Raw genomic sequence first — 6,000 nt, 5'->3', positions numbered from 1 at the left:
CCACTTTCTGCAAGGACTGTAGAAAAGAGCAGTGAATTTTTTGAAGATCAGAAGTTTCTTTGGACTTCTCAGTTTTGATTATGAAGTGTGACATCTACCTTTCAAAAGAGAATGGGTGCAAGTCATAAAAACATTGTCTTAGAGAAATGGAGTATAAATTATGTGTTTTTTGTAAAATAGTATTTCATACATGCTTGTGGCCACTAATTGAAGAATTCTTCTGTTAATTTGTCTTGTAAATGGCAGAGTGATGGGCTGTTTGTGGTCAAAGCCACCGTCTTTGACACTCTCACTTCAGTCTCTTCTGCACCATGTTTCCCTTCTCCCCTCTAGACTTGAGCTGACCAATGCAAGGCCCATGGGTCTGGGAAGAGAGAAGAGAAGTTCAGGCCATTACTCTCCAGAGGAGTATTAACCAGGAATGCATACAAGTGGCACACAAATGCTCCATAGCTGCTACTGGGTAAGTCTCTGCTAATTGCTGCCTTCTGCATCCTAGGTGACTGCTGTAGTGCTATTGAGTTATTAACAGTTATTAACAGTCATTGGCTTAAGCGCAGGCTGCAGTACTGCAGTCTGAGATCATGGGCAGTGGTGTCACAGGCCTTCGTTCCCCAGTTCTATCAATGGTTGTGTAAGTCACGACTTTCCCCTTCCTATTTGAAATAATAGAGTGACTTCCATTTTCCTGATCATACTCGAACTGAAACGCATAATATGATGTACTGAACACTAAACTAAAAGCCCTTTAATGAAGGTATTTCAAAAAGTTCATCAAAAAATGGAATTAAAAGATAAGTTTTGGGTCCGGCACTGTGGTGCAGTGGGTTAAGACCACCTTGTAACACTAGCATCCCATATTGGATTGCTGGTTCAAGTCCTGGCTGCTCTGCTTTCAATCCTGCTCCCTGCCGATGTGCCTGTGAAGGCAGAAGAAGATGGCCCGAGGACTTGGACTCTTGCCAACCATGTGAGAGACCAGGATAGAATTCCTGTCTCTGGGCTTTAGCCTGGCCTGGACCTGGCTGTTGCAGGCATTTGGAGATAAACCAGCATATGGAAGAGTTTCTCTCTCTCTCTCTCTCCTTCTCTCTCTCTCTCATAAATAAATAGAGAAGTCTTTTTTTGTTTTTTAGAGAAAACTTTATTTGAATGCTAAGAATAATTCTGGAACCCATTCAGACAAGAAATCTTCAGAGAGTTCATGGATATGAACATCCTTGACCATGTACTTACACACTCATGCATGCATATCTATAGGATAAATTGACAGAACTGAATTACTGTGTCCCAAAACAGTACCAATTCCAACATGGTATGATTTTTGTTTCGTCCTTTTGAAACCATCTTTGTGATCAGGTAAATGAATTTAATAATCTGAGTTTCAGTTTCTGACTTTTTCACCCTTTGACTTTTTAGAAAGATGTTGTTTAGGGGCTGGCACTGTGTATAGTAGGTTAAGCCTCCGCCTACTGTGCCAGCATCCCCTATGGGTGCCAGTTTGAGTCCCAGTTGTTCTACTTCCAGTCTAGCTTCCTGTTGATGACCTGGGAGGGCAGTGGAAGATGGCCCAGTGCTTGGGCCCCTGCACCCATGTGGGAGACCCGAAGTAAGCTCCTAGCTCCTGGGTTAGGATCAGTCCTGCTCCGGCCTTTGTGGCCATTTGTGGAGTAAACCAGCAGATGGAAGACCTACATATGTGGACCCTGGGAGGCAGCAGTGATGGCTCAAGTGATTGGGTCGCTGCCACCCAAATGGGAGATTTGGATGGGGTCCCCAGCTGCTGGCTTTGGCCCTGAGACCAGTGTGGATATTTGGGGAGTGAAACAGTGGATGGGAGTTCTTTCTCTCTTTCTGCATCTCATACAAATAAATAAAATTTTTTAAAACTTATGAATATTTTTCCTATCTTATATTTTAAGCCAAGAATCATATAAGGGTCGCTGATTAAACTTTCAATCAGAAAGGATCTTGTTACCATATGTTAGCTGGAACACAAAGAGGTCATCAAATGAGCTCTTTTGTTTCATGTCTTCTCTTCTCTGCAGTACCAGGACCAAGTGGGAGGGCGGTGTTTATATTTGTGGCTGGATATACACAAGTATTTGTGTGGGAAGCAAGAAAATGCTTGAAGCATCAGTTCAAGCTCATTCATAAGAAGTTTTGTGTTGTTCTTTCTTGTAATTACTATCAACACATATTGCCACTACAATAAAATTTGGTCCCTTTTTCTTTTTTATGGAAAGGCTAATGCCTTGCATCATTGCAGGGAAATATATGCATTAATTCCAGTATCATATTTCCCATTATGAGCTTAGAGTTCCTAAACTTTTGTTTATTTCAGATCTCAATTGGGAGGCTAAAATGCAAGTCTGATAGCACCTAATCCATAAGAAGTATTCAATAGATGTTTGCTTAAATAATGAATGGTTCTATGAATACACTGTGTATTACAATGTATCTTTGCACTAAAAACAATTTCTACCACCTTGGAGATAACAGAAAAGATGCCTATATTCTGTGACATCGCCCTTCTGTTCTCAGTTAAAAACAAAGATGGTCTTCTATGACCTGGCATAGAAAAACTTATAGAATTTCTGAGCTGAACTAACTTACTTTCTTTCTTTCTTTCTTTCTTTCTTTCTTTTCAAAAATAAAAGATGATATGCTAGCTGCTTTTAAAGAGATTATTGCTGACCCTCCATTTTTAAGCAGGACAAGCAATATATTTTGAGCATGACCAAGTAAGTGAAAGGAAGAACTTTGAACTTGTAGGGGAAGGTGAGATTGAATAGTTTCTGCTCATCCCTGGCCCTGATTTGTGGATCATTTTATTTGGAGAGGGGTTTGGTGACAGCAAGATTGAAGAGATGAGAGGGATTAACAGTAAGGCACGTGACAAGAAGCCATGTAAAGACACTCGCATGGTTTATGATGTGAGACATTCCTAAAATGGAAGTCATAATTGTGATTTTAACATGCAAACCCAGATTTATGGGCAATCAACACAGAAAAAAAACGCTGAAACTGAAAAAGAATAGGCTTGGAAGTCAGATGTATCTCTTCCACATTTTACAAATTGTGACTTTAGACAAATAAGTTTCCTCATCTTTATAACAAAGTGTTAAAAGACTGAAATAAACACAGGGCAGTTTGCAATAGCTACATTCTGACATTTTTCTCCTTTTGTTATCATTGAGTACTTCCTGTGTTCAAGGACCTGGTAGTAGATTTTACATATTGGTACCCTTTGCATTAAACTTTGCAGTTAGTAGGTCAACAAAACATAGATGAATCAACTCTTAAGAATATAGATGCCAGCTGAGACACCTGCATTCCATAATGGAGCGCCTGGGCTTCACTTCCTGATTCCAGGGTCCTGCTAACGTGGACCCTGGGGAGGCATCGGTGTTGCCTCAAGTAATTGGGTCTCTGCCATCTGGGGGAAACTCAGATTGAGTTCCCAGCTTCCCTCCTTGACCCCTGGCTCAGCCCCGGCTCAGTCCCACTGGTTGGCAACATTTGGGGAGTGAATCAGAGGATGGGAGCTCTTTGTCTATCTCTATCTCTTAGCTTCTCAAATACAAAAAGTTTCAAAAAAGATGACCTTGCAGTTCTCACAGCTCTCTAAGAGGAAGCTCCATGCAGAGAGTGCCTGAGTGCTGGTACAGACAGAGCACACGCTTTGGGCTATTTTTCTTCTTGGTCCTGAACCCTCTTGAAAACATTCTTATTCTACGACACCAGCCCACTCTCACCTTGAGAAGGGTCAGATTGTAGCTTCAGTCTGTCTGGGATCTCCTCCAAACAGGGCAGTCACAAAAATGTATTGCCAGAACTCACAGACAGTGATTTGCCAAATTGTTGGAACAAATCATAGTTTATCCCCCAAAAAAGAGATAAGGTTGCTGGTTTCACTCGATTGATTTAAACTTCAATGTTGGGAGTGAAATACAGAAACTGTGGGACTGGTAAAATGTCAAGGCTTTTATTTAAGGCAAAATACACTGTGATCTCCCCAAAGTGTACTCAGGAGCAAAACTCTTCTCCACCTGGATATGTGGTCTGCACTGGTTGCAGAGGAGAAGTCTCTGAGGCAAGGGAAGTTTGCAATGGAGGGACCTGGGCCCTCCACCATGCACCGGTTTCTTCCTTTCTGCTCTTGGGCTGTGCTAGTCTCTACTGGCCTCCTGACCATGTTCCTTCCTCAAATTCTTTGAGGAAATTATCTCCAGGAAAGCCTCGCAGGGAGGTCTTCTGCTGAGGAAAGAGAGAACCTGGAGCCAGGCCTGCCTGGCAACTAAAATATAAATCCAGGTGCCCATGTGTGTGTGTGTGTGTGACGCCTCAGCTATTAATCTGAGCTTATGCTACAGGTGCTGGAGACAGAAAGACAAAGGGCTACGATTCCCAGGACGTGGTGGGATTGAGGCTCATAATCTTCCACCCTGTTCTGCCAGGGTGTGCCACAAGTAGGCTGTGGGGATAGCAGGGGGGAAATAGAGCCAACCAGAAAGTCAGGGTGGTGACCTGGCGTGTGGTTTTTCTCTGCCTCTTTGTAACTTCTGCCTATTGGTCTTGGTTTTGTTATGTTGATACTTCAAAGTTTAGTCTATTTCCTTTCTTCCCTCCTTCCTTCCTTCCTGCATGGAGTTACCTGCAATATGGGGAAACACCACCCTCCATGCCTTTTGTACCATTGCCTACTCCCTGTTTGGACCTGTAATGACTTTGACCTGGCCTCTCACTTCTAGCTCTTTAGTCCTTGTAACACAGCCCTGCTGTACTAAAGTCCTAAAGCATAGTTTCACGTAATACTTCCTCTTTAAAAACAGAAAACTTTCAATAGCCAAGTATTATTTTCTGAGTTAGGTGTTAATTTCTTGGGGCCCTCCAAAATATATTTCCACTGGCTTTTCCTTTGGCCTCCTGTGCCTTCCCTAACCCTATTCTCTATTTCAAGAAATATCTTTACACACACAAGAAATGACTCCATGTTTTACCATGTCTAGGCCTTTGCTCTTAAGGTTCATTCTTTGTAAAATATGCCCCTGTGACACTTTGGCCTGTTACCAATCTTTCCTGAACCTTCTAATTTCTTTTGTGTATATGCTATTTTTTAATTTATACCATACTGTCAGAGGCCACCCTTGATGGCCGGTTTGTCTTACCTAACACACATCACAGGTTCTTACTATACAGCTATTGCGAAAGACTGAGTTAGATGTACTTTTTTTTTTTTTAGCATGACAGCAGATATGGAGATGTGTAAGCCATGGTTGCTGCTCTGGTAAATCTTAGGGACACATTGATGAGATAAGACAGTCAGAATTAATGAGATAGCTACTAATAGCCTCTCGAAAGGGCCAAATTGGTGCTGCAGACATAAATATGTGGTGCAATGAATTTTGTCAGGTTATGGATTTGAATTTGGACTTGATGAATAGATAAGAGTTGAATTAATGCATACGAGGCCGTGAGAAAGATATTGTAGGCTGGCACTGGGAGGAAGGACTTTGCTTTGCCTCTTTGTAACTTCAACCCATTGGTCCTCATTGTGTTCTGTGGGCTCTAACTTCCGTGTATGCTTCAAAATTTAGTCTGCTTCCTCTCTTTCCTTCCTTCCCTCCTCCCTTCCTTCCTACCATCTTCCTTCTTCCCTCCCTCCTTTTCTTCTTTCTTTCTTTGCTCTTCCTTCTACTCCCTCACCGAGTACCTTTACCCATTCCCCATACCACATTATTTCTACCTCCTACCTCGATCTTGTGGCCTAGGAGGACATGCTCTGCTTAAAAGTGGGGCCTCCTTTAAACGCACCTCCGGAGTAGAACATAATTCCACATCTGACTCTTCCTTTCTTACTCTGGACTTGTACTTCCATGAAAGCGGGTTGGGATCACCCTGACTACCTGCTCTTGCAGAGACAGATGAACACGTGAACAGTCCCCCCACTTTGCATACCAGGGGCACTTGAACACTTAGGTTTCTGCATGCTTTTCT

General features: G+C 42.4%; 1 long non-coding RNA gene across 2 annotated transcripts in view; it reads left to right on the top strand.

Moving 5' to 3' along the window:
- The first annotated feature begins 331 nt into the window (after positions 1 to 331).
- The window catches only part of LOC138844385 (uncharacterized), a 29,476-nt gene continuing 23,807 nt past the window's right edge, over positions 332 to 6,000 (top strand). For both annotated transcript variants that reach the window (XR_011380146.2, XR_011380147.2), the window contains exon 1: positions 332 to 463. This is a non-coding gene — a long non-coding RNA (uncharacterized LOC138844385). The remainder of the gene's footprint in view (positions 464 to 6,000) is intronic.

The sequence above is a fragment of the Oryctolagus cuniculus genome, chromosome 11 (assembly GCF_051225735.1).
Source record: "Oryctolagus cuniculus isolate XC-2025 breed Fujian yellow rabbit chromosome 11, ASM5122573v1, whole genome shotgun sequence".
Classification (NCBI taxonomy): domain Eukaryota; kingdom Metazoa; phylum Chordata; class Mammalia; order Lagomorpha; family Leporidae; genus Oryctolagus; species Oryctolagus cuniculus.
Note: the sequence above shows the minus strand (reverse complement) of the source record. Positions and strands in the feature narration are given on the sequence as shown.